Source organism: Neophocaena asiaeorientalis, unplaced genomic scaffold (assembly GCF_003031525.2).
Source record: "Neophocaena asiaeorientalis asiaeorientalis breed wild unplaced genomic scaffold, Neophocaena_asiaeorientalis_V1.1 scaffold64, whole genome shotgun sequence".
NCBI classification, from domain to species: domain Eukaryota; kingdom Metazoa; phylum Chordata; class Mammalia; order Artiodactyla; family Phocoenidae; genus Neophocaena; species Neophocaena asiaeorientalis.
Window position 1 is genome coordinate 5,482,445 of NW_020185334.1, and position 19,613 is coordinate 5,502,057.

Consider the following 19,613-nt stretch of genomic DNA (forward strand, 5'->3'; position numbering starts at 1 on the left):
GCTTTGGATTTTGACCCACCTCTGCATGTAGGTCACCAGAGGGCATTTGTTCTTTGCTCAGACAGGAAGGGCTTAAAGGAGCAGCTGATTTGGGGTCTCTGGCTCACTCAGGCCAGGGGGAGGGAGGGGTACAGATGCGGGGTGAGCCTGTGGTGGCAGAGGCCAACCTGACGTTGCACCAGCCTGAGGCATGCTGTGTGTTCTCTCCGGGAACTTGTCCCTAGATCACAGAACCCTGGCAGTGGCAGGCTGAACAGGCTCCTGGGAGGGGAAGTGTGGATAGTGACCTGTGCTTGCACACAGGCTTCTTGGTGGCTACAGCAGCAGCCTTAGCATCTCATGCCCGTCTCTGGGGTCCACGCTGATAGCTGCACCTCGTGCCCGTCTCTGAAGCTCCTTTAAGCAGCGCTCTTAATCCCCTCTCCTCGTGCACCAAGAAACAAAGGGGCAAGAAAAAGTCTCTTGCCTCTTCGGCAGCTCCAGACATTTTCCCGAACTCCCTCCCGGCTAGCCGTGGCACACTAGCCCCTTCAGGCTGTGTTCAGACAGCCAACCCCAGTCCTCTCCCTGGGATCCGGCCAAAGCCTAAGCCTCAGCTCTCAGTGCCCGCCTGCACCAGCGGGTGAGCAGACAAGCCTCTCAGGCTGGTGAGGGCTGTTCAGCATCGATCCTCTGTGTAGGAATCTCTCTGCTTTGCCCTCCGCACCCCTGTTGCTGCACTCTCCTCCGTGGCTCCAAAGCTCCCCCCTTCTGCCACCTGCAATTTCCCCCCACAAAGGAGCTTCCTAGTGTGTGGAAACATTTCCTCCTTCACAGCTTCCTCCCAGTGGTGCAGGTCCGATCCCTATTCTTTTGTCAGTGTTTGTTCTTTTGTCCTACATAGGTACGTAGGGAGTTTCTTGCCTTTTGGGAGGTCTGAGGTCTTCTGCCAGTGTTTAGTAGATGTTCTGTAGGAGTTGTTCCATGTGTAGATGTATTTATGATGTATTTGTGGGGAGGAAGGTGGTCTCCGTGCCTTACTCTTCTGCCATCTTGAAGCTCCCTCTCCATTCTTTATTTTAAAGTCTATTTTATCTGATATGAGTATTGCTACTCCAGCTTTCCTTTTATTTCCATTTGTATGGAATATCATTTTCCATCCCCTCAATTTCTGTCTGTATGTATCTCTAGGTATGAAGTGGGTCTCTTGTAGACAGCATATATAGGGGCCTTGTTTTTGTATCCATTCAGAAATCCTGTGTCTTTTGGTTGGAGCATTTAATCCATTCACGTTTAAGGTAATTATCAATATGTATGTTCCTATGACCATTTTCTTAATGGTTTTGGGTTTGTTTTTGTAGGTCCTTTTCGTCTCCTGTGTTTCCCACTTAGAGAATTTCCTTTAGCATTTGTTGTAGAGCTGGTTTTGTGGTACTGATTTATCTTAGCTTTTGCTTCTCTGTAAAGCTTTTGATTTCTCTGTCGAATCTGAATTAGATCCTTGCCAGGTAGAGTCATCTTGGTTGTAGGTTCTTCCCTTTCATCACTTTAAGTATATCATGCCACTCCCTCTGGTTTGTAGAGTTTCTGCTGAGAAATCAGCTGTTAACCTCATGGGAGTTCCCTTGTATGTTGTTTGTCATTTTTCCCTTGTTGTTTTCAATAATTTTTCTTTGTTTTTAGTTTTCATCAATTTGATTACTGTGTGTATCAGCAAGTTTCTCCTTGGGTTTATCCTGCCTGGGATTCTCAGCACTTCCTAGACTTAGGTGGCTATTTCCTTTCCCATGTTAGAGAAGTTTTCAACTATAATCTCTTCAAATATTTTCTCAGGTCCTTTCTCTCTCTCTTCTCTTTCTGGGACCCCTATAATGTGAACATTGCTGTGTTTAATGTTGTCCCAGAGGTCTCTTAGGCTGTTTTCATTTCTTTTCATTTTTTTTTTCTTTATTCTGTTCCACAGTAGTGAATTTCACCACTCTCTTCCAGGTAACTTATCCATTCTTCTGCCTCAGTTATTCTGCTATTGATTCCTTCTAGTGTATTTTTCATTTCAGTTGTTGTATTGTTCATCTCTGTTTGTTTGTTCTTTAATTCTTCTAGGTCTTTGTTAAACATTTCTTGCATCTTCTCAATCTTTGCCTGTATTCTTTTTCTGAGGTCCTGGATCATCTTCACTATCATTATTCTGAATATTTATTATGGAAGTTTGCCTATCTCCACTTCATTTAGCTGTTTTTCTAGGATTTTATCTTGTTCCTTCATCTCGTACATAGCTCTCCGCATTTTGATCTTGTCTATCTTTCTGTGAATGTGGTTTTTGTTCCACAGGCTGCAGGATTGTAGTACTTCTTGCTTCTGCTGTTTGCTCTCTGGTAGATGAGGCTATCTAAGAGGTTTCTCAGAGAGCATTATTTTTCTATTAGCCTTGTATTATTACAGTAGCAAATAACTGGAGCAAGTGAAGAAAGGAAGGAAGTAGGACAGACAAGGAAATTTCATAAATAGGGTCATTTTAATGGTGCATATAATATTTTAGACAGACATCTAAAAGGAGAAAAAATATTGAGCTGGCTGTCTTGATCAGAGTGGGCAATTCAAAGGGAGAATCTGATTAAGGAGAAAGAAAGCATTAGCAGCATTAACTACTGGAAATAAGAGAAGTTAAAGTAATAAATCCAAGAGAAATTCGACAAATTAGCTGGGCACTACAGAGAGAACCACAATACAAGAAAAGAGGTAGAACCGCAGAAAGGATTGCATTCTTTTGATCATAAAAGTGAGAGTATTCAAGAGTGTAAAAGAAAAAACAGAAGTAGGATCCAGTCACCAGGCACAGTGCACAGTGCTGCTTCTGGTTGCCCAGGCAACAGGAGCCTGCTCCTCATGTTAATGATAGTATAATGAGGAAAAACACAGGCAAATGCAGCCAGAATAATTAGAGGTGGAGTCATACCTGGTCCAGGGAGCTTCCTTTAGGGAAGGCTAGGTAGGAATTTGGGTGGGATTAATGTGAGAGGTTGTGAAAGGGATGGATTTATGTGTGAAAGCAGGAAGTCGAGGCTTCTGTAGTGCCTGATAATGAGGAACTAAGTTGGTGGCTACGTCTCCATGTTGTCTCTTGATGCACCTTGCAGTTCACCTGGGAATGGAGAATCCAGACAGCTGGGGCTCGGCAGCTGGCTCTCCTCTCAGGAAGTGCAAACACTGATTTTTGATGGAGGAAAAATCATAATTTACAAAGTTCAACCTGCTCTGCTTGAAATATGCTAATATTGTTTTTTGTTTTGTTTTTAGTCAGTGGTCTTGCCTCCCTAGTTACTGAAAAATTTGTTTTGTGTTTAACACTTTAACATTAAAAATATTTTTAATATTGTGAAAGAACTATCTTTACAAATTGTCTCTGATATTTGAAGATACTTTCAAATATCTTTCATATATTAGGAAAAATATTAAAATATTTTACTTTTAAACAGTTGCTTTTTCAGTGGGTAAGCAGAAATCAAAATGCTAAATGCTTTAGAGCAAGGTTACTCAAACTTTCCTGTGCACAACAATTACCTGGGGATTTGATACAGATTCTGCTGATCTGAGGTGAGGCTTAAGATTCTGCATTTCTAACCAGCTCCCAGGTAATGCCATTGCTACTTGTCAAGGACCTCTTGCTACTTTGAGTAGCAAGAATTTAACTCATTATGGTAGATACCAGGAAACAGAAATGGTAATTTGCTAGTTAAATGCTGACCCCCTTCAAAAAAAATGGTTCTGATGAACCTAGAGCAGGACAGGAATAAAGACATGGACATAGAGAATGGACTTGAGGACACTGGGAGGGGGAAGGGTAAGCTGGGATGAAGTGAGAGAGTAGCATTGACATATATACACTACCAAATGTAAAATAGATAGCTAGTGGGAAGCAGCCGCATAGCACAGGGAAATCAGCTCGGTGCTTTGTGACCACCTAGAGGGGTGGGGTAGGAAGGGTGGGAGGGAGACGCAAGAGGGTGGGGATATGGGGATATATGTGTACATATAGCTGATTCACTTTGTTATACAGCAGAAACTAACACAACATTGTAAAGCAATTATACTCCAATAAAGATGTTAAAAAAATTCTCCAAATAACAATATGCTGACCAAATATAATATTTTTGCTCTGTGCATTTTCTTTTCATTTTTGGAAACAACTTTTGTCATATTTATTGTCTTCTTATAAATTACATAAGTAATATGTGGTTATAAAACATTCAATAATTATAGAAATAGATTGAGTAAAAGTGAAAAATCCATATTCATTCTCCTCCTTTCTCCTCCATCAACCTCTCTCCTCTGTGGATAATACTTTGGTATAATAAACACTTGTATATATAAATAAAAATAAACAAGAGTAGTATAATGCATACCTTGGTATTTATTGAGCTTTTAAATGCATTTAGATACACAAACATATGTGCAAATTCCACACATATAAAATATGAGAGAATCATATTGTATGGAATTTTCTCCTGCTTGCTTTTTAAAAAAGTTATCAACTCCAAATTGACATCTTTCCATATCAGTATTCATTTAATTTTGCGGCTATTCCACTCTGACAATAATTCTTTATTATTTTTTTATTTATTATTCTTTATTATTTCCATTGGTCACTTTTAGAAATAGCAAGCATTTTTACATATATTTTTGTACATATGTGAGTATTTAATTTAGCTAATAGCTAAGTTAAAGTACATTTTAATCTTGGCAAATAATGACAAACTGACTTCCGTGAATGTTGGGTGGGAGGCTATTTCTCCACTTCCTTATTAAACACTGGAGATCAGAACTCTTAATATATTCATGAACCTTATGGACTTTAGTAGCTTTTTTGCTTTGTTTTTTCTTTTGTTTTTTTTTTTTTTTTTTTTCAGTACACGGGCCTCTCACTGTTGTGGCCTCTCCCGTTGCAGATCACAGGCTCCGGACACGCAGGCTCAGCGGCCAGGGCTCATGGCTCCAGCCGCTCCGCGGCATGTGGGATTTTCCTGGACTGGGCCATGAACCCGTGTCCCCTGCATTGGCAGGCGGACTCCCAACCACAGTGCAACCAGGGGAGCCCTTTTGTAGTTATTTTTAGTTGCATTTCCTCACTTGGGGCTTGAACATTTTTTTCCCATATATTTATTCACCTTTTGTTATTTATTCTTTTGAAAATTGCTTCTATATACTTTTCTCATATCTATCTCTATTAAGTTACTTATGTTTTTTGTATTGATTGATGGGAACTCTTTGTATATGTTGGGTATTGACTCTATGTCTAATATATGTACACACACACATTTTTGCCAGGGACAGTACAGCATGCTGGTGAGGAGCACTGGCTCTGGGTTGGCATCCTGGGTTTCACCACATGGCAGCTACATGGCATTATTCAACTTCTTTATATCTCAGTTTCCTCAACAGTATAAGTGGAATAATAATAACATCTACTACACGTCTAAATATCATTTATTTATTATTCCCCTAGTGATTTAAATGCTATCTTTATTATAATTTTCCTGCTATTCTTAGCCACTCACTCTTACAAATAACATTTAGAATCAACTTGAACAGCTTTGTATAAAATTATCTTTAGGTAATCAATAGATTAATTTAGGAAAAAAATATAAACCTTTAAAAACTTGAGGCTCCCCACTACAATCCATATTACTTACTTTTATGCATTTAGGTCTATTTCTCTGCCCTTAAATATTATGTTTTAAAGTTTGGGGGGAGGACAATATAATTTTGTTGCTGTTTTGAATGATATCTTTATATTGGTTATTGCTGGCACATTAAAATGTCTGTACTTTGTGTGTGTTTATCTTACTTTTAGACACCTTGAAAATCTGTCATATTTCTGTCAATTTTTATTTCATTTTGTTGAATTTTAATGTAAAATTGTTAAATATTCCCCAGTATTTACTAATATTTTGGTCTTCTTTTCTAGGGCTCTTAAGACTATCTTGAATAATGGGGATTTGTGGTATTCTTGCCTTATTTTACGGGAATACTCCTAACATTTTTATCATTGATGTTTGCCATAGTTTGCCTGAAAGCACGGTGTCAAATTTAGGACGTCTCATTGCCCAACTTCCTAATTTTTAAATTTTAAAATCAGGGGTGACTAAGACATTCTGTCAAATACTTTTCCAACAACGATTAAGATGTTTTGCTAATTTATTCTACAGTGATTTAGCATAAAAACACTTCCTATTCTTTTGTTGGTGGTGGTTTTTTAAAATTTGTTTTTGATGATAGCCATCCTAATTGGTGTGAGAAAGGGCTGCCATTTTAAGGAGGTGATCAGAGTAGGCTTTGGTGAGAAGGTGGCATTTGAGACTTGACAAAGGTGAAGCAGATACTTTGGAGAAGAGCTTTCCAGGCAGAGAGAGCAGTGGGTCCCGAGGTAGGAGCCTACCTATTGTGAAGAGCAAGGAGACCAGAATGACTGCAAGCAGCCTGAGGGGGTGGGAGAGAGGAAGTGAGGAGGTGAGATGGGAGCCCTGGGAGAGTTTTGAACAGGGGAGGGATGATACACTTCCTATTCTTACACTGTTCTTGCATTCCTAAAATAAACCTTCCTCCATCACTACACATTGTTAATATTGCAAGATGTTGATACAGTGAATTTGAAAATATTTTATTCATTATATTTGCACTGAGCTTAATGTCTACCCTTGTATTGCTGCTTGTTAGACATAATATCAGTGGGTTTTATTTTCATGTTTTCTTTTTAATGTGCTTGAATAGATTGTAAATGCCAAAGAGATTACTTACTAATTAAAATTTTGATAAAAATCTCCCTCCCAAACAAGCAAATCTTGCTGTCAAATTAGAGTATATGGGGGTACAACGGGTTAGATCTTTGACTATCTTCAATTTTTTCAGTAAATTTGGTTTTTTACTCATGTCAGGGAACCGAGTGGTGTGGGGACACGTGAGAAGTGTACTTTTCACCTTCCCTGAGCACCTGGTGGTCTGTGGGGCCGGGACCATGGCCAAGGCAGGTGCATGCAGGTGTGCGTGACCCGTGGCGGCCGCCTAAGGAAAGACCTCTGCACGCAGGAGTTCAAGGCCCTGCGGAGCTGCTTCATCTCCGTGGCCAAGAAGACCCTGAAGGGCAGCCGTTAGAAAGGACGGAGTGCTGCACTTATCCATCTGCTGCCGAGGGACGCAAAGCCCTGGGCCCAGTACTGATGGCTCCAAGGGTGCAACATCTAAAACCTCTAAAGCTCTTCTGGCCAACAGGACCGGAGACGTGTTAGGGCGAGCACAGGCAGAGGGGGAATGGGTTTTCCAGCATTGCATACGTAAGGATTTGGGTTAGAATTAGATGCAATGAACCAACAATAAAGACCACTCTAAAGCCATGGCCGAGGTGTGCATTTATAATTTTAGTAAAAGGAAATAAAGAATTGGAAGGAAATAAAGAATTGGGGTTAATTTTTAATCTCTGAAGCCACTGAGAGTAACTCCTTCCTAGCCAATCCTTTGGGCTCTGTCCAGGCTTCTAACCTCAGTGAAACCCACTGCATTCAAGTCCAGTCAAGTTTTCATACATTGTCATCTGGCTTTTCCATCAGAAAGCATGGGGTGGAGAAAAAGAGGGGCGAAACCCTTCTAATTGTAGAGTGGCTCCACCTTGGTGATGGTCCAGAGTGATGACCAGTACAAGAGAATCACACAACCCCAATGGTTTCCTGTGTTCATATAGGAAGAGAGCCAAGTGGTGGTTATCTAATATAGTTCGGTGAGGTTTTTAATTTATAGGCCAGAGCAATAAACATGATGTTGGCTGCTTTCCCAATTTGTTCTTTAGTCATAGCAAAGGAGATTTCCATTAAGGGGATCTAATGCCATCTTGAAGTTTTTGTAAAGTTTAATAAGTAATCTCAGTTTCAGAGTTAAGTTTAATCACTTCTAACCCTTTAATAAGTAACTATTCTTTCCACATAGATGCCAGAGGAGGTTGTTGCTGTTGTTTTTCTCTGTATTTGGACATTTTGCCCTTTGCAAAATAATCTCAAAGTGTATGGTAAAACCTCCTGGTGCCCCAATCCATGTCCTCTCAGCCAACTCCTGGATTCACAGCAGCTGTAGTTCACCCCGCTCTCACCCTGGACCATCCACTCCTCTCTGCTGGCCTCTCTGCCTGGAAGCTTTCTTGGCACTAAGGGAGTTTTCTCAGCCTGCATGGTGCATGCAGGGAAGCGTTAACGCTCTCAGTAGCAACCTTCACCCAGTGAACTGGAGCCTGTGCAGAGACACCCCTGCTTCCCTGTCGCTCAGTGGGGCACATTTCTAGCAAGACTGAGGCACCAATAATCTGCTCATGCGCACACTCTTACTGCCTTCCCTTCTCTCCCTCAGTACCCCCTCCCTTGTGGCACTTCTGGAGTCACCTCCCAAATAAACCACTTGTAGCCATATCCCTGCCTCAGGGTCGGCTTTTGGAGCAACCCAAACTAAGACAGGTCATGAGCAGAAAAAGCTGAGGGTGTTCCCTGAAATGCACAAAACTCAGAGCACGTAAAATAATAAAGTAATTTATGTGAAGATAAAAAAATGGCTGGCAGATGGCATTGCTCTGCCAGAGACGGAAAGTTAAAATAAGTAGCAACCAAATACCAGAAATGTGAATAGAGAGAAAGAAAAACTCCTATCCAGGGGTTGGTCTGTGTTTGAAGCACAGAGAAGGTGTTGGTCCTAGGCAAGGGCAATGCCCCCGATGCCCTGGCTTCTTCTGCTCGCAACTGGTTTCTGTCTCTGGCCGCCCCTTTCTCTATTGTCCAGAAAGGATGGGTATAAGCCTGTGCTCATTATTTCCAGAGCAGACAGATTTGCATTAGACTCATGTGCTTTTAAGAGCTGGTGTCAGCCGCTTCTCGTGCCCCAGGTCACATCCTCTTGACCCGAAATTTTACAGCAACCAGCTTGGTGAAGCCATCACCTGACAGCACCTTGCATCAACAACAGCAACTATCTCATGCTTTCTGCCCTGCAGCTTCTCTTTGCCATCTCTTAAGATGCCTTCTGGAAGCCACTTAGCTGTTCTGAAACATGTGCAATCCTGGTAGTGCAAGGTCATGCACACCCCCTGGGGCAACTCTTGATCTGTGGGACAAGAAAGCTGATGGATAATTTCTCGCTCGTCCTTCTGGAGGACGATTTTGAGGTGTACTCTCCGCAGCTTCTTAGAGCGCCCCCTGGAGGATTGAGCCGCAATTGCCCAAGGTGACGCTTGGCTTCATAACCCATCTTCTTTGTTATACCCTTTCGTCTCCTACTCCAGTTCCTTGGGATGGAACCACACAGAGTAAACTTCCTGCATACACACTCTGTGTCCAGCTCAGCTTTCTGGGAAACCCAGTACTTCTTAGGTCCACATTCCAGAATGACGAGCTTCCCCGTTTCGCCTTTTCCAATGGTTCCTCACACACCTTCCCAGCCTGATTGCTCTTCTGAAACCATCCTGATCTCGTCTTGGCTTCCAATGAACAAAGGTGTGAACATCTGAAAATTAGATCATTGCTGCTGACTCACTACTGGTAAGGAATTAACCATTCGTAAAGAAATGAAGAAATGTTTAGGACTCTTCTGGATCTTCTTGTTGAATTTTTGAGAACTCTGATAGGCTCATTCCTCAGCTGATGATTCTCCTCCTTTAACTTCCACATTTCCTTGGGATGTACAGTATTTATGCCAGTGGCTATAGATTTTTGTAGGGATTTGTGGATTCAGAAAAATGTTTATTGATATTCACAGCCCTTGGATGGGCACTGTTGAGAATACAGAAGAGCTGAGATGCAGTTGCTAAATTTTAGGGATAATCTAAGGATGAAATAGGAAAAACTTCACACATAATCAGAGCAAGTAAAATACAGAATTCTGTAAGTGTGACAAGTAAATTATTGACAGGATGTTATTGTGGAGAGAGAAATCACATCTAGTCAAAGCTAGAAAGAAGCTGACTTCACAAATTTCTTCACTCAGGGAGTAAAGGATGCTCCTTGATGGACCACGATGAGACCAACAAAGGCAATGGTCAGTTTTGCCACAATGGCAAAAACGCTCGTGCTTGGTTGGCTAAGGCATTTTGAAAGAACATTTTTCAATTTAATTCTTAAACATTTTGGTGGCTCTAGATTTCAAGCTCCAAAGACATTTGAACAAGTGTTGGAATGCTATAGCGTTGAATAACATGTTTATCCTCTTCAAGGTTGAGCTTTAGAGTTATGAAATCTATGTTTTCTGAGGTTATAACGTCATAATACATGCATTATTGAAGCATTATAACCCTCCATGCCTCTGGGTGTTTCGGCTTGTTTATGAAAATTTCATTGTTATGCACGTGTAGATGGCAGTTTGAATGACCTAGAAAGAATAAGACATTAAAAGTAATGATTACATATTTCATGCCATCCCTAATTAACTGTGTTTTATTTTCTAAGAGCTACAGATGTTATATTACTCATTACAGTCTGTTCAAATATTATTTATGTCACGCAAATAGGATGTTTGTTGGCTTGAGATATTTAAGCAAATTCTGTGTGCTTCTTTAAATTAAAAAACAGATAGCAGGGTGTATTATTTGTTTTTTTGTGTGTCTATAAAATGAGGAGCTAAACTAGTTGAGGTCTTTAATGCCTTCTTAGCTCAGAGCGTGGTCTTTGGACCAGTGGCATCAGCATCACCTATGAGTTTTTGGAAGTGCAGAATCCTGGGCCCCACCCTGGAACTACTGACTCAAAAGCTGCATTTTATCAAGATGTCCAGTGATTCATAAATACTTTAAGGTTTGAGAAGCCTTGAACTACTTTTTTCTAGAGCTATAATTCTACAGGTTTGAAGAGCTGACATTGGCCTTAATTGCAGTAATGTCTGACACATGAGATGCTCTCAAGCCATCTGGTGACCAATGGTACTTAGGTTTTAGAATATATATATTTTGAAATATTAATTTCTAGTATACTTTAAAAACAATTATGTTTTTTCTTTTGAATGTCTTCCTCCTACACTTAGAAGATTGGCTCATAAATTTCGGAATATGTGGGCAATCTAAAGAATTACAAACAAAGAAAAATTCAAGAAGAGTCACTCAAGGAAAGATTTCTTAGCAATTCTCAGCTGTAGGGTTTCTGAGAAACATCTGAATTCTGAATATGTTTTCTATTACTAGGTTAAAATATTTTGCTCTATGAACAACATTTAAACTCACAGGTAATTTTCAAAATGCAAAGTAAAATGAGATATTGTTTTCTACTTACCAAGTTGAAAAAAGTTTGCCAGTATTAAAAAGGTTGCTAATATTCAGCAATCATAAGTAAGTACATAAATAACAACCTGGGAAGATGTACATTTTTAAATGGAACAATCAAGTTTTAGTCCAATATGTGTAGCCTGATACCATTTTATTAATACAAATTATATATATATATATTTATAATATACACAGATTTCAGAATAAGCATAAGGAAAAGTTGGAAAGAACAGTATCACACTCTTAATGGTTACTTCAAGGACAGGGGATACAAGAACAGACTTTTGAACACGTATATGAAACGACTGGTGGAGGTGTGGGGAGACACTGGATTAGCTATCAAAGGGAATAAAAATACATGTTGGAGTAGGCTGTTAAACCATTATCTTTTTAAAAATTTATTTTAATTTTTTAAATTTAATTTTTTTTTATATTGGGGTATAGTTGATATACAATGTTTTGTTAGTTTCAAGTGTACAAAAAAGTGACTCAGATATAGATATACATATATACATTCTTATTCATATTATTTTCCCATATAGGTTATTACAGAATACTGAGTACAGTTTCCTGTGCCATACAGTAGGTCCTTGTTGATTATATATTTAATTAAATTAATTAATTAATTAAATTTTATTTATTTATTTTTGGCTGTGTCAGGTCTTTGGTGCTGTGCAACCACTGCACCACCATGGAAGCCTGATTATGTATTTTATATGTAGTAGCGTGTATATGTTAATCTCAAACTCCTAATTTATCCCTCTCCCCCACATTTCCCCTTTGGTAACCATAAGTTAGTTTTCGAAGTCTGTGAGTGTGTTTCTGTTTTGTAAATAAATTCATTTGTATCACCTTTTTAGATTCCACATATAAGTAGTATCATATGATATTTGTCTTTGTCTGACTTACTTCACTTAGTATGGTAATCTCTAGGTCCAGCCATGTTGCTGCAAATGGCATTATTTCATTCTTTTTTATGGCTGAGTAATATTCCATTGTATATATGTACCACATCTTCTTTATTCATTGCTCTGTTGATGGATATTTAGGTAAAACATTATTTTAAATGTAGTGTACTTGTAGGGTATTTCTTATTCCTACTGGACATCAAGGAAAGCTGCATTCGTTATTGTGACAGATCACTTTGGGGTGGTATAATTCATTCTTTTCCAACATTAAATGTTTCTGTTTTTCTCATTACTTGTTTGGAACTCAAATATGGTTATATATAATATCCATGTGCTAGAAAAAATGAAGTTATATTTAGACTTAATTCTGTCCTCTTGACATCTTTTCTGCTTTCAATACTGTGAGTTCAATTGAACCAACCTTTAACTCTGCAAACTAATATTCACCTTATTAATTTTTTTTTTATTTGGACTCTTCACTTTTTGAAATCATTTAGCTACTTCTTTGCCAATGGCAGAATCAGGTTTCTAGCCCTAAGGTACAGGACAAAAAGACATTACACAAGATTTCCTGTGAAAAAGTACTCAAGCCAAAGAATTCTCTTCAAAACTAGAGAACCAATGTGAGTCTGAGAAAATCTACCATGAAAAAATTACTGCGGAAAAAATAAAAACAAAAGCAAGATCTTCTAAACTAAGAATAATAATAAGTAGGTATTACTGCCTGAAAGTTTATGAGTCAGCTGGGTGTGTCTTATGGTCTCAGTGGGCTTCCTCATGCATCTGTAGCTGTTGTGGGTCAAGTAGGCAGCTCTGCTGACATTGTGGTGGCACTCTCCCATGTTTGGGGGGTCAGCTGACAGTAGGCTGGTCTAGCATGGCCTCAGCTGCACATGTGCTGTCATCCTCCAGCAGTCTGACTGGAGCTTATTCCCAAGGTGCTGGCAGGACTCCAGAAGAGCAAAAGCGCAAGCTCCATTCACACTGGGGCTGGGAACTAGCCCACTCTCATTTCTGATACGTTCTCTTGGCCTAACCAAGTGCAAGGCCAGCCCAGATGCAAGGCTGGAAAACAGACACAGCCACTTTCTGGTGGGAGGAGTTGTAAAGTCAACTTAAAAAAACATGAAAGAGGGCTTCCCTGGTGGAGCAGTGGTTGAGCGTCTGCCTGCCGATGCAGGGTACATGGGTTCGTGCCGCGGAGCGGCTGGGCCCGTGGGCCATGGCCGCTGGGCCTGCGCGTCCGGAGCCTGTGCTCCGCGACGGGAGAGGCCACAGCGGTGAGAGGCCCTAAAAAAAAAAACATGAAAGATTGAACAACTAAAAACACTTTTGTAATTGATATGTCACTACTTGGAATTAAAGTCCTTTTGCATTCAGATCCTCTACTTCACGCACCCCAGGCTTTCTCAGAGGCTTGAGCATTCTTCATTAAAAGGAAGACTATTTCATCATTTAAAAAATGGAACACAGTCCTATTGTGCAGCAATTCATTGGGGGTATTTTATAATGTGTTGTCTATGCCCCGATGTCTGCATTTCCACTTTGAAGTTTAGAGGTTGTCTTAACTCTGGGAATATTGAATATGTTTACATAGCAACCTACGAACTTTGCAAGAGTCTATACTTTTCAGACTAAAAAAAAATGGAAAAAATTAATATTTGCTCACATATTGGTGTTTATAAAACCCTAGAATAACTTAAGAAAGATGGATTTTACATAGCTACTGATAGGTTTTATTATAGTCATGTCCATGTTCAAGAATCATTCTTTGAATGATTCATCTATATATCTGAGATTTGTGAGCATATAAACACAGTCTCATGACTCCATGAAACTTATGTTTCTATTATTTCTCTCAACCATATGATAGGCCCTCTCCAGTTAAATAAAACTAGCTGTAAAGAGCATAACCCTTAGGAATAAAAAGCCTTTCCAAATATAGTTTTCTAAATTTGGCAGGCTTATTTCAGAAAATGAATCTTGTTTTTAAAAAAATCTGTGATTTGCTTTTGTGAACTTCTCAAGGCTAACAATGACATGAAATCATAGTGTTTCATAGAGATGTTATTTAGTAAAACTGCTAGAGATCAAAACTTGAGATTGGAAAAAAAATCCAGAATGTATGCATCATTTTTTTTCTTATCCAGCAAACCCTTCATATATAAAGTGAAATGGGGAATTCTGACAATTCTTAAATACTATAAGAGTGCTACTTGATTGAATTTTAAGCCTCGAGTTATATATTGGGATAATTATCACATATAATAAAAATGAGAAAAAATTACTTGCTTCAGTATGTTATATCCTTTTTGGTCAATATGATATGAAATGGGAATTTTGAAACAAGTATAGTATACTGTATTATTAAAGCCAAATTTAGGGGAATTCCCTGGTGGTCCAGTGGTTAGGACTCAGCCCTTTCACTGCCGTGGCCCGGGTTCAGTCCCTGGTCAGAGAACTAAGATCCTGCAAGCCACACGGCATGGCCAAAAATAATAATAATAATTAGCTAGTCGATAACTTTTATTATAATCTATTTCTGTCAGTGGTCTGTTGGCTATTTATCAACAAATGAAAACTTTTGCTCTTGTTCTTAGTGACACTTAAGTGACACTAACTAAAGTGAAATTTAATTGAGTAAATAAACACAGTGGAAGACAGCTATGATTGAGAACTTACATGCTTTAAGTAATTTTTTAAATGCCAAATAATCTGGATCGTTTACCTCTACAAAGTGCCCCATGAAGAGCATAATTCCTTACAGCCTAGTTTTTATAGCCAGGCCAAAAAACAAAAACAAAGAAACAACAACAGAAAAACCTACTTTAATTTGTACACTGTTCTATATATTGATTCAGAAGCTAAATATCAATATCAAATTTTGCCAAGGTTACAATTCCTTTATTTTTTATTATTGTTTTTAATTGTGGTAGGATATACATAACATAAAATTTACCATCCTAATCATTTTTAAGTGTATAGTTCAGTGTCATTAAGTACATTCACATTTTTGTGCTAACATCACCACTATCCATCCACAGAACTCTTTTCATTATGCAAAACTGAAATGCTATACCCATTAAACAATAACTCTCCATTTCTCCCTCTTCCCAGTCCCTGGCAGCCATCATTCTACTTTCTGTCTCTAAGAATTTGACAATTCCAGGTACCTCATATAAGTAGAATCACACAGTATGTGTCCTTTTGTGACTGGCTTATTTCACATAAGATAATGTCCTAAAGATTCATCCATGTTGTAGCATGTGGCAGAATTTCCATCCTCTTTAAGGCGGAATAATATTCTATTGTATGCATATACCACATTTTGTCTATCCATTCATCTGTCAAAAGACACTTGGGTTGCTTTTACCCTTTGGCTATTGTAAGTAATGCTGCTAAAGACATGGGTGTATAAATACCTCTTTGAGGGACTTCCCTGGAGATCCAGGGGTTAAGCCTCCGTGCTTCCACTGTAGCGGGCCCAGATTTGATCCCTGGTCAGGGAACTAAGATTCCACATGCCGTGCAGCTAGGCCAAAAAAAATTCTCTTTGAGACCCTGTTTTCAATTATTTTAGGTATATACCCAAAAGTGGAATTGCTAGACCTTAAGGTAATTCAATTTTTAATTCTTTGAGGAACCAAGATACTGTTTGCTATAGAGCCTGCACCATTTTACATGTCCACCAGCAGTGCCCAAGGGGTCCAGTTTTTCCACATCCTCACTAACACTTGTTATTTTCTGGTTTTTAATAGTAGCCATCCCAGCGTGAGGTGTATTTCATTGTGAGTTTGATTCGCATTTCCCTAATTAGTGCTGTTGAACCTCTTTTCATGTGCTTATTGACCATTTGTATATCTTCTTTGGAGAAATGTCTATTCAAGTCCTTTGCCTATTTTTATACTCAGGTTGTTTGTTTTGTTGTTGAGTTATAGGTCTTTATACACTTTGGATATTAACCCTTTGTCAGATACATGATTTATAAATATATTCTTGCATCTCATGAATTGCCTTTTCAATCTGCTCATTGTGTTCTTTGATGCACAGAAGTTTTTTTTAATTTTGACATAGTTTGGTTTATCTATTTTTATTTTTTTTCTTGCCCGTGCTTTTGGTGCCATATTCAATAATTGTTGCCAAACAATCCATTTATTTTTAGCCAAGTCTGTCTTCTAAGGCACAAAGATGCTTTACAATGCAAATCAATTGGATAACCTGAATTAGTTTGCTTATTAAAAACACAGGCTATTAAAAATGAACAAAATAAAATTGGCGAGCTGAGGTTTTATTGAAACTTTAGCTTTTGAAAAGTAGTAAATTTTATTTAACTAGTAGATTACTTTGAGGCTTTGAATTCATGTCTAGCTCATGGATCCTTTCAAATTGAAACATAATGGAAACCCTTTGAAGTCAGAGTCTATGCATTAGGTTTCTTTGTTTTGGCAACCCACCTCCTACAGTGAGTAGCAAACAGCCTCTATTCAATAAACTCTTACAATAATAAAATAGCCCAGGAGCGGCTATTGATATTATTTACACCATGTTTTCATTTTATGAATGAACAAATTGAGATCCTGCAGGAAAAGTAATCTAAGTGTTCAATATTGAGTACAAAAGAAGTGACTTGCAGGTACAATAAAAATGCACAGGTTTAGAAGTTTGGACAGCCTGTCTGAATTAATTGATAATTAGGGGTAATTGATGCCTGTGGATGCAGGTGTGCATATGATGTCACCCTTTAATTGTAAGCAGGTGGTGCAATGGAGACATGGAGATAAACTTTGGGTCTCTAAGAAAATTTATTACAAGAGTTTTCCCTCAATTCTATAAATGGTCTGAAAACTGTCACCTTGTCCCTTGGGGGCTCCCACATGGCATGCTAAGAGATCGTCTGTGTAAATTGCCATCTTGGCTGACCACATTTTATATTTCTAATTTCATTCTGTAAAATTTACAGTATTTTTGACTGAAGGAGGCTTCTGTCATTGGGTTCACATCCTCTTTTTTTTCAGATGGGAGAACAGAGGCCTAGGAAAGCAGTACCTTGACACCAATAAACTGCCGGTAATGGGTGTGGTAAAGATCCTTATTAGAATCCCAGATCCAAAAGCTTATATTTGCTAGAAATGTCAGCAGAAACAGAAAAGCAATAACAGTTTCACAGTCCAGGACTTGAGTTTCCTCCTTGTCTTGTAGCTTCTGAGAGTTTCTCTCCCTCAGCCATCCACAAAGCCAGAGAATCTTTGGTTTCCAACACTCAAACGCCCCCAAACCTAGTCACAAAGCCATGGGGATCCTAGTCATTGTAACTTCCCCTCATCAGCCCTACCTGTCCTTTGGCTGGTTCCACTGTCACCAGAAACAGGTGAGCTGGACCCCTTTCCCAAGATCCTCCACTCTCAGCTGTCTTTGATAAAAGTGGCTTCATTCTCTAAAGATTAGCATAGCTTGCTCCTCCAAGCATTGCTGTTTCTGGAGTCCCCAAAAAATTGTATCAACAAGGTTGCCAATTTTACAAAATGTTCAAATTCATCTGACTTTCCAAATAGTGGACTGGAAACCTCCCCTGGAAAATTAGTGGACATCTGTGTGAGTCAATCTGGGGTTGAAGTAAAATTCTGATGTACTGTGAAATCAGGTCAGTGCATTAGAATTATATTTTAATAGTTATGAATGTGCTAATACATTGCTGTTTTTCAGTGCAAATTGGCAACACTCCCAGACTTCGGGAAACTTTGAAGGAAAGAATTTCAAAATTCCTGCCTAACAAATACGTACAAGAAGTCAAAAAAGACATATTAAGAACCTTGTATTAAAGTACACAATACGGCTTCCCTGGTGGCACAGTGGTTGAGAGTCCACCTGCCGATGCAGGGGACGCGGGTTCGTGCCCCGGTCCGGGAAGATCCCACAGGCCGCGGAGCGGCTGAGCCCGTGAGCCATGGCCGCTGAGCCTGCGCGTCCGGAGCTTATGCTCTGCAACGGGAGCGGCCACAACAGTGAGAGGCCTGCGTACCGCAAAAAAAAAAGTTCACAATAAACCCTAGACTTATGAGTTATGATCTTTTTTTAAAAATAAATTTATTTTTGGCAGCTCTGGGTCTTCGTTGCTGCACGGGGCTTTCTCTAGTTGCAGTGAGCACTACGTTATGATCTTAAATGGGGTCTATTTGCACTGAAAAAGGCAACATTGTTCAATGATGCAAGTAGCAAGGAGAAAATTCATAAGGAGAGAAGCTCCTCTTTCTTCTTAGAATTTATGATTCCAGTGAAGTCATTGTACTTCCTCAACTATTTTCAAGATTGCTTATTACAGCAAAAATAGGACAGAGATGGGAGGTGCAAAGATTCAGATTTCTGTTGGATAGTATAAAGAACTACTTAACAAGAGGCTGCCTTGAGCATCTCATGAAAACTGGGTAAGCAGAAGTTAGAAAACCATCCTTCAAGGATATTGTAGAAGGTATTTCTTAATTGGAGGAGAAGTGTACTCAATGACTTTCAAGGTCTTTTTGAATTTTAAGATTATACTGCTACTTTTATAAGATAAAGCCAAAAGGAGCCCTAGTTGAATGGCTGGTAAATAATATGCCTTAGAAATGAATTCTCACTAACAGCCTTTGGAATTTAGCAGAACTAAATTTGAGTTTCTGGAACCCACATAGAGGCTAAGGGATGTCACAGAGTTGGATGCGAAAAGGCAGCTGCAGGAGCCTGGCAGGGTTTGCAAATCCACTGCCCCGCAGGGCCAGCAAGTTCTCTGAAGGCAGCTGTAAGATAGTCACGTGGTGGAGGCAAGCCTCAAAAGATACGTATTCAAAATGTAAAACACTTCTGTTTTTCTGTCTTATCAAATTCTTACCCTAATCCTTTACATTCAGAACACATAGAGATAAGAGAACTCTGAGACAAATGGCAAAGACCACAGAAGCAATCTTCGTTGGGGTACAACTGCGGCCCATTCCCCCTGAACGTTAGCACAGTTCAATGTAGGAGTTTCCCCGGTATCCAGAAGCTTGTGCAAGGCAAAATCATGTTTGCCTTGGTACGCTTCAGTTTAATCCCACCCAAGGCTCATATGTCACTCCACTTCTCCCCTTTTGCATATGCTCCTCTCTAGGATTCCTGACTCTGGGCAGTGTCTCACATATAGGACCTGGTCTTCTGCCTCCTCTGAATCAAAAGTGACCTAAGCCATATCCTCTTCCCTCTTTATATATGTCACTGAGTGAATTAAGATTTAAAGACCAAAAGAAACATGCTGTGTACCTCTTCCAGGATGTTTGCAAGATAATTGAGTTTTCTTAGAATGCAACACCATTATCACAAAATCATGCTTCTGTAATTGTAAATCCCATGGAGGTGGTCTGCAGTTAGGGGCGAGAGTCTGACAGTTGAAGATGTGGTCTGGTTGTGCAGCCCACACCCACCAGATAAGTCACCCC